This window comes from Juglans regia, chromosome 11 (genome assembly GCF_001411555.2).
Source record: "Juglans regia cultivar Chandler chromosome 11, Walnut 2.0, whole genome shotgun sequence".
Taxonomy (NCBI): Eukaryota; Viridiplantae; Streptophyta; class Magnoliopsida; order Fagales; family Juglandaceae; genus Juglans; species Juglans regia.
Genome location: NC_049911.1, coordinates 4,611,583 through 4,620,519, shown reverse-complemented (window position 1 = coordinate 4,620,519; position 8,937 = coordinate 4,611,583). Strand labels below are relative to the sequence as shown.

General features: G+C 41.5%; 1 pseudogene; it reads left to right on the top strand.

The window, feature by feature from the left end:
• The first annotated feature begins 1,695 nt into the window (after nt 1-1,695).
• On the top strand, nt 1,696-3,735 carry LOC118349867 (annotated as a pseudogene).
• The last annotated feature ends 5,202 nt before the right edge of the window (nt 3,736-8,937 follow it).

The window sequence follows — 8,937 nt, the reverse complement described above, 5'->3', positions numbered from 1 at the left end:
TCCTGTGCTTTAAATGTGGCTGTATAGTTCATGGGGAGGAGTGATGTGTCCTGGCAAAGAATCTAACTGGTGATAAGAAGAACCAGTTTGGTCCTTGGTTAAGGGCAAGTGGGGGGGCCCCGAGGAAATTTCAGGGGGAAGAGGGTGTTTGATGAAGAAGAGGATAAGAGGGAGAAGCAGCAGGATGAGCAGGGGATGAAAAATGAAGAGGGTGAAGAAGTGAGGGAGGAAAATGAAGAGGGTGAGGATGTGAGGGTGGAGACTAGTGAAAAGGTTGTTGCTAGGGAAGAGAGTGGGAGGGTAATCTTGAATGAGGCTACCAGAGAATTCTATGAGGTTGATGGGAATAGGTCTAAGGGTGAAGGGGAAGGAGGGAGAGAGGAAAGGGAGGCTGCTGGGATCGATGGCAGGATCATCTTCAACCTATTTGCTAATGTCTTGGCCACAATTTTACATAGAACATTACACAGACTTATAGGTCGAAAATCACTAACTGTGATAGGTTCTTTAACCTTAGGAATTAAGGCTATAAGAGTTTGATTAATTAACCTCAGGTCATTGCCTCCTTTCAAAAACTCCAATACAGCCAAACATACATCCTTTCCTACTACATGCCAGTATTTCTGGTAAAAAAAAGCTCCAAATCCATCCACTCCTGGAGATTTATAAGGCCCCATTTGAAACACAGCTGATTTCACCTCTTCCCTTGTGAATTCTCTTGTTAAAAGTCCATTCATCTCACTACTCACCCTAGGTTTAATAAACTGAGTTCCAGCTTCAACCTTTTCCACAGATGGACCACTCGAGGATAAGACTTCTTCAAAATGTCTCTTAAAAGCTCCTTCAATACCTACCTGATCCTTCAAAACTCTGCCAGATAAATCAAAAATCTGAATAATCCTACTTTTCCTCCTCCTTTGACTTGCACAGGCATGAAAGTACTTGGTATTCCTATCTCCCTCTCGAAACCAACTCCTTTTAGCTCTCTGTTTCCATTTTATATCCTCTTTCTCTAGCAGTTGGCCCCTCACTTTTTAACCTCTTGACTTCCTCACACTTGCTTCCATCCTCCACCTCCTGTTGCCCCTTTAGTAACTCAATTTTTTCCTTCAGCTCATCTTTTTCTCTTTTATTTTTTCATCTCCCCCACCCCATCAACTTAGTGCTACATGTTACCAAAGCCTTCTGAATTCTCTCTAAAGAGGTTCTTCCTTCTCTGCCCCTTTCCCACTCCCCCCTCACCACCTCCTCACATTCCTCATCTTTAGTCCGGCAAGCTTCAAAACGAAACATCCTATTTCTAATTCCCCTTAGCCTGTTTGAACATATTTGCATTACTATGGGTTTATGGTCTGAGCATCTAGCAAGCAACACCTCAACCTTCACTTCCTTTAACAGCTCCTGCCATCTACCATTTGCTAGATATCTGTCCAATCTCTCATTGACAAAAGTGCCTTCTGAATGTCCATTGCTCCATGTATATCTATCACCACTATGACCCAGATCATACAACTGACTTTCCTTCATAGCCTCCCTAAATAGTATCATCTAACTTTCCTCCCTTTGCTTACCTCCCCATTTCTCAGACTGACAGGTTATCTCATTGAAATCACCTGCAACACACTATGGGACTTGTCCTTCTAGTTTCAACTGCTGCAACAAGTCCCAAGAGGACTTCCTTTTTGCTGTCTCAGGATGGCCATAGAAACTTGTAGACAAAGAAGGTCAAGTGGAGTAATGGGAAATAGAGAGGTGAGATGGAAGAAGCCTGGAGTTGATGAAGTTAAAGTGAATTGGGATGCGACTTTCAACCAGAAAACTATGAAGATGGGAGCTAGCATAGTAATAAGGGATGAGGAAGGAGAGGTACTTGTTTCTCTCAGGATGCCAAAAGGAAATGTATGTAGTCCAATAGTTGTAGAGATTCATGTTTTGTGGCGAGCTGTTAAGTTGTGTACTGAGCTTAGATTTACAAATGTAGTCTTTGAAGGTGATGCTTTGACTGTGATAAATGTTGTCAATAGATCAGAAGAGAGTTGGGTATGGACCGTATGGTATGGTCAAATGATAAAAGATTTGAAGCAGTTTTTTACACATACAAATAGATGGAAGATACAACATGTATATAGGGAAGGCAATCAAGTGGCACATAGTTTGGCTAAAAAAGCAATTGATTTAGGAGAGGAAATAGTGTGGATAGAGGATTATCCGGATGATGTGTTTTCTGTTCTACAGTTTGATAGAAATGTAATACTTGATTATAGTTGAATGAAATGAAGATATACGAGGTTTTATTCAAAAAAAAAAAAAGATTCTTTTTTTCCTTATCTATCAGCATTCTGTTGAGAAAAAAAATAGTATTTTTTTAGTAGATAAGTCATATAGTTTCATACAATTAGCATTTTTTTGTCTAAAATATATATTTTTATTTTGAAAAATAAAATTTCTATTTTTAAACCAGTGTGGATAATACTTTAATAAATTGTTTACATGTCATAATTTTATTTAGAAGATAAATTTTAAAATTTGAACCTTACAAATCAAATATTACTATTTAAGTGACGTGGATGATATGCTCTACACACCGACTCAAAAATAGAATAACTCTTTCGAAAAAGATAAAAACATAGAGATAAATAGTGTAGGCCTTAACATTCAATAGTTTGAGCTTATTTTTTGTTCTATCACTGTCAAAGTTATAGAAAGCTTTTGAAAAACAATTATTAAAAATAATAATCCTGATTTTAAGACTTTTCAGAAAAAAGAAAAAGAAAAACTCTCGTATAATTTCAGTCAAGATTAGTTGGTGGAGAAAGCTATGTCGATAATACATTGTAGAAAATGTCGACATCATATACCAATATGCTTATGTATGACTACCTAAATTATTCAACTTTTCATGAGGTGCTATTCTTGTTGAAGCAGAGAACACGCGTGCGTCCTACCCTATTGAGTACATCCCCAATGCAAAGGTACCATGCGTTGGTCCTCATCCAAAGAATGCCATACTTCTGGCATGTGATGCGTTTGGTGTGCTCCCACAAGTGAGCAAGCTGAACTTGGCACAGACTATGTACCATTTAATCAGTGGTTATACTACTCTGGTAATTTTATAAAATACTGTGATTCCAAATATGTGGCCATGCTGGCTGAGAAGATGCAGAAGCATGGTGCCACAGGATGGCTTGTCAACACTGGCTGGTCGGGTACTGGAAGGTATGAATCGAAGATTATTGTCTATCGAGCTCATTGAAGTTAATTACACTAGTTATTACTTTTTTTTTAAAAAAAGGTGCTGATATTTTTCCTCATTGCAGGTATGGTTCAGGGAGTCGAATCAAGCTGCCATACACAAGAAAAATCATAGACGCCATACACTCTGGCAGCCTCCTCAAGTCTAATTACAAAAGACTTCAGTGTTTGGGCTTGAGATCCCTACCGAGATTGAGAGAGTGCCTTCTGAAATCTTGGACCCGGTGAACACTGTAAGTTTGCCTTCTACTTGATACCTTTCACATGTATTTGGCAACAATTCTATCTTCATGTGATTGCCATTTTCATTAACCCGATGCATGTGATCTTGGGTTGCAGTGGTCAGACAAGAAGGCTTACAATGATACACTGTTGAAGCTGGCTGGTCTGTTCAAGAAGAACTTTGAAACATTCACAAGCTACAAGATTGGCAAGGACAACAAACTGACAGAGGAAATCCTTGCAGCTGGTTCAAACTTCTAAGCCCCGAGCAGCAGCCGCCAGCAGAAGAGAAGTGTTGAAAAAAAGAATTCCTCTGTTTTCTGTATTGATTCACTTGATCTTTACAATGATGGTTTTACATATTTATAGCTAGAAATGGAAAGCTGTATATAAAGAATATTCTAGACTCTAGGTTTGTTACAAATGAAATGAGGATGCCGCTGCATGCCGCTGCATGTTGCAGGTGTTTGTTACGTGATGCTGCTATAATCCTTCGGCTGTGATACCTGTGAGCTAGGCTTTATTATTGGAACAATATTAGCCTTAACATCCCCCCTCAAGTCAAGCGGCAAATGTTGCAGGTGCAGACTTGAACACATGGAGGCAAAACGTGCGGCAGAGAGAGGCTTTGTTAACGCATCGGCAACCTGATCTTTTCCAGAAATAAACGCTACTTGCAGGGACTTGTTTAAGACTCGATCACGTACGAAGTGGAAGTCAATCTCGACATGTTTAGTTCGGGCATGAAACACTGGATTTGAAGAGAGATAAGTCGCACCCATATTGTCACAATAAATCAAGGGAGCACGAGTAAGGGTGATGTCCAAATCACGGCAGAGATGTTGGAGCCAAATGACCTCTGCTGTGGCGTTAGCAACTGCTTTAAATTCTGCTTCAGTAGATGAACGGGCGACGGTAGGCTGTTTCTTCGAGGACCAAGATACTAGATTATCTCCAAAGAAGACACAAAAACCACTTGTTGATCGACGATCGTCAGGACAGCCTGCCCAGTCGGCGTCGGAGAAGGCAGTGAGATTGAGATTGGAAGATGGAGAAAAATGCAAACCAACCTGTGAAGTATGTTTCAAATAGCGCAAGATGCGCTTCACAGCTTGCCAGTGGGGTAACCGAGGGGCATGCATAAATTGGCATACTTTGCCAACTGCATAAGATAAGTCAGGCCGTGTGAAAGACAAGTATTGGAGTGAACCGACAATGCTTCGGTATAGTGTAGGGTCTTCGAAAATATTCCCTGTGAAGGCACTTAATTTTTCAGAGGTAGCCATGGGAGTCTTGACAGGTTTAGCAAACTGCATATTGGTCCGTTTAAGTAGATCGAGAACATACTTCTGCTGAGTTAAAATCAAACCATTTGATGTGGAGGTCGCTTCAACACCGAGAAAATAATGCAGATTACCGAGATCGGTAATGGGAAAATCAGTGCGCAGGTTGGTGATGAGTTCGGATAGATGAGAAGTTGAGGAGCCAGTGATCAAAAGATCATCTACATAAACAAGTACAAAAATTGTGCTGGACTTGGTCTTACGTACAAAAAGTGAGGGATCTGCTGATGAAATTGTGAACCCGAGATCAACCAGACGACAGCTTAGCCTTGAGTACCATGCACGTGGTGATTGGCGAAGACCATAAAGGGCCTTATGTAACCTGCAAATATGAGATGAGAATTGGGGATGAGTAAATCCAGGAGGTTGGGTCATGTACACGGTTTCATGCAAGGGTCCGTGGAGAAACGCATTCTGAATGTCATATTGACGGATTGGCCAACGACGGGTTACAGCAAGAGCAATAACAGATCGCACGGTCGTAGGCTTCACAACGGGACTAAACGTTTCATCAAAATCGACCCCAGATTGTTGAAGGAAACCCTTGGCAACGAGCCGAGCTTTCCGTCGTTCAATGGACCCATCAGCGAGCCGTTTGGTGCGAAAAACCCATTTACATGTAACGGTGTTGGAGGCCTGTGAAAATGGAACCAAAGTCCATGTATGATTGGCGAGGAGAGCATTGAACTCATTTGTCATTGCTTCACGCCATTCGGGGTATTTCTGAGCTTCCGTGAAGCTTGTGGGGGATTCCGGGATGGTAGTACAACTACTGAGAAAGGCACGAGGTGGAGGCCACTTAATGGTGCCGTCAGTGAACTGTCGAGGTCGAAGAGAGCTGGTTTGTGACCGTGTTACCATTTGATGTGCAGGTGGCGGAGGATCAGACGAGGTGAAACTCTGCGTTGATGATGATGGTTGAGAGGAAGAAGAAGAAGGAGACGACGGGTGTGGGCCCAAGATAGAGGAAGGAGATGAAGTCGGGGTTATTGGATTATTTGGAGGAAGTGATGGAAGGATCACGTGAGTTGAAGAAGAAGAGGTGGTGGGCTCAGTTGATGACGCATGTGCAAAGGGAAATGAGTCTTCATTAAATTGAACATCTTTGGATGTGTAGGAACGGCCCGTGGGAATGTTATAACAAATGAAGCCCTTGTGGGCTGGACTGAGACCCAGAAATGCGCAAGGTAATGAGCGGAAGGAGAATTTGTGTTTGTTGTAGGGTGTAGTGAGAGGCCAACATTCAGAACCGAAAACACGTAAACTGCTATAATCTGGAGATTTTTGGTGAAGAAGAAAGTAAGGAGAAGAATTATGTAGTGAGTGTGAAGGTAGAATATTGATTAAATATACAGCATGAGTGAAGGCAAACGGCCAAAATTTGAGAGGAGCCGAGGCATGAGCAAGGAGAGCTAAACCCGTGTCCACAATGTGACGGTGTTTACGCTCTATGATACCATTTTGTGTATGAGTATGAGGACATGTAATACGATGAATAATTCCGTGAGATTCTAAATAGTGAGAAAAGGGTCGAAATTCACCCCCCCAGTCTGATTGAAATTGTTTTATTTTTGTTTGGAATTGAAGTTCAACTTGAGTTTTGAATTTAATAAAGACTTCAAGTGCTTGAGATTTTGTTCTGAGAGGAAACAACCATGTGTAACGCGAGTAATCATCCATAAAACTAATGTAATATTGAAATCCATCATGTGATACATGTGGGGAGGGACCCCATAAATCTGAAAAGATAAGTTGAAAAGGTGTGGTGGACTTGTGGAGACGTGAGTGAGCTGGAGATCTATGAGATTTGGCCTTAGCACAGGCATTACAGAAGGATGGAATTATTCGTGGATCAAAAGGTAGACCATGGCGTTGCAAGATGGACCGAACAAGCTTGATAGATGGATGTCCGAGCCTCGAATGCCAAGTGGGAACAGAGATGGATGTAGTCAGAGCAGTGGACTGTGAAGGTGAAAATGAGTATAAGCCGTTATGGATGGTCCCGTGAAGAAGAGGTCTCCCCGTGATGCATTCCTTGATACAAAAAGAATCAGCAAAAAATTCAAAGAAGACGTTATTGTCGACACAGAATTGACGAACGGAGATGAGATTTTTTTTGAATGAAGGAACACAAAGAATTTTATTTAACAAGAAATTAGAGGAATTAGATGAGAGAGAAGCGGAACCAGAGTGAGAGATGGGTATTGAGGAGCCATCACCAACACGCAGAGTGTCCTCGCCATGATACTCAGCAGCTTGCAAATTCAAATTGGATAAGTCACTGGTAATGTGGTTTGTTGCTGCTGTATCCGGATACCAGCTGGGATCTGAGGTGTAGTTTGATGAGAAGTTGGCAGTGGTTGGGGAGGCAGCAGTATAGGCCTGATTAAATCGGTACAGGCAGGTAAGAGCAGAATGCCCCTGTCGATTGCAGACCTGGCAAACCAAACGGTTGTCAGTGGAAGAAGAAGATATGTGACCATGGTTACCTGTAGACGTCTCACGACCACGATTTGAGTGACCACGACCACGGGAGTTGGTGCGACCCCAGCGATGTCCTCGACCACGTTGAGGAGAATGATTTTTTGCTGTGTAGTGAGCAGAAGGTTCGCTGGAGAAAAGACTAGTATTGGTGTGATGAAGCATACGAGCTTCATGTGCTAGCAGATGACCAAGAAGTTCAGTAGAAGGAATAGGCTCCAACCGAGTAGCAACGGACGAGACAAGTGCATCATAATCAGGTCCGAGCCCAGCCAAAAGGTAAGGAATGAAATCTGCATCTGGAAGAGGACGTCCTGCAGCAGCCATAGTATCAGCCAAAGTTTTGGCACGACGAAAATACGTCGAAATAGAGTCAGCTCCTTTCTTAAGTGATGCTAATTGTAATTGTGTTTGAATAATTCGTGCTTGAGAGACAGAAGCATAAGTGGACTCGAGAGAGAGCCACACATCACGAGCAGATGTGCATCCCACAACTTGAGCCATGATAGGTTCAGATAGGGATGAAATAAGGGCAGACATCACAAATTGATCCTGCTGGAACCAGGCTTCATAGATGGGATTAAAATCACCATCGTCCAGCGCGGGTTTAGGAGGGGGAAAAGAGCCATCGACAAACTTGTAAAGTTTCTGTCCACGAAGATAAGGTACAAGTTGTACCTTCCATAATAGATAGTTATCAGGAGTTAATTTGACAGAGATGGCGTGGGAAAAACTGGGGTTAGGGAGGGAGGGAGAAGCCATGGACGTTGGTCCTATAAGGCTCTGTATACCATGTTGAAAAAAAGAATTCCTCTGTTTTCTGTATTGATTCACTTGATCTTTACAATGATGGTTTTACATATTTATAGCTAGAAATGGAAAGCTGTACATAAAGAATATTCTAGACTCTAGGTTTGTTACAAATGAAATGAGGATGCCGCTGCATGCCGCTGCATGTTGCAGGTGTTTGTTACGTGATGCTGCTATAATCCTTCGGCTGTGATACCTGTGAGCTAGGCTTTATTATTGGAACAATATTAGCCTTAACAAGAAGCAATAAACTATGAACTATCTTGGGAGGTTTTGGTCGACGGAAAAATAAGAATTGTTGGGATGTGCATTTTACTTGGTTCAGTTAACTATATGTAAACTGGTTGGTTTTTCTGTATGATCCTTCAGAATGATATGGTATGTAGATGAAGTTTGATCCTTTATGTCCAAGTATTCTTCGACGTGGAAAATCCTTGGTTTTTTTATTCTTGCACTTGGTGTTCGGCTTTGTTGTCTGTAGTGCTTCATCCAAATTGCCATGTTTGCTTAGTAAGCCTTCGATTCTTTGCGTATAATTGAGGGCTTGAATATGAGATAGGAGATACAATAGAGTAGGTTGTGAAATCATGACCCATGTCATCAACATATTTATGAGGGCTTAAAAGTAAAACTTCAACATCTTCAGGGTGATCCATCTTAAAAAGTTACATTAAAATGAAAAATATGCCAGACATTCCCCTGGTCTGAATTTATTTTTTATTTTTTCAAAACCCCAATTTTAAAGAAGGGAGAAAGAAAATAGCTTTGGAGACATGAGATTTTTATTTTTATTTTTATTTTTCCCAATGGGGCAAATGCCAATTCTCAA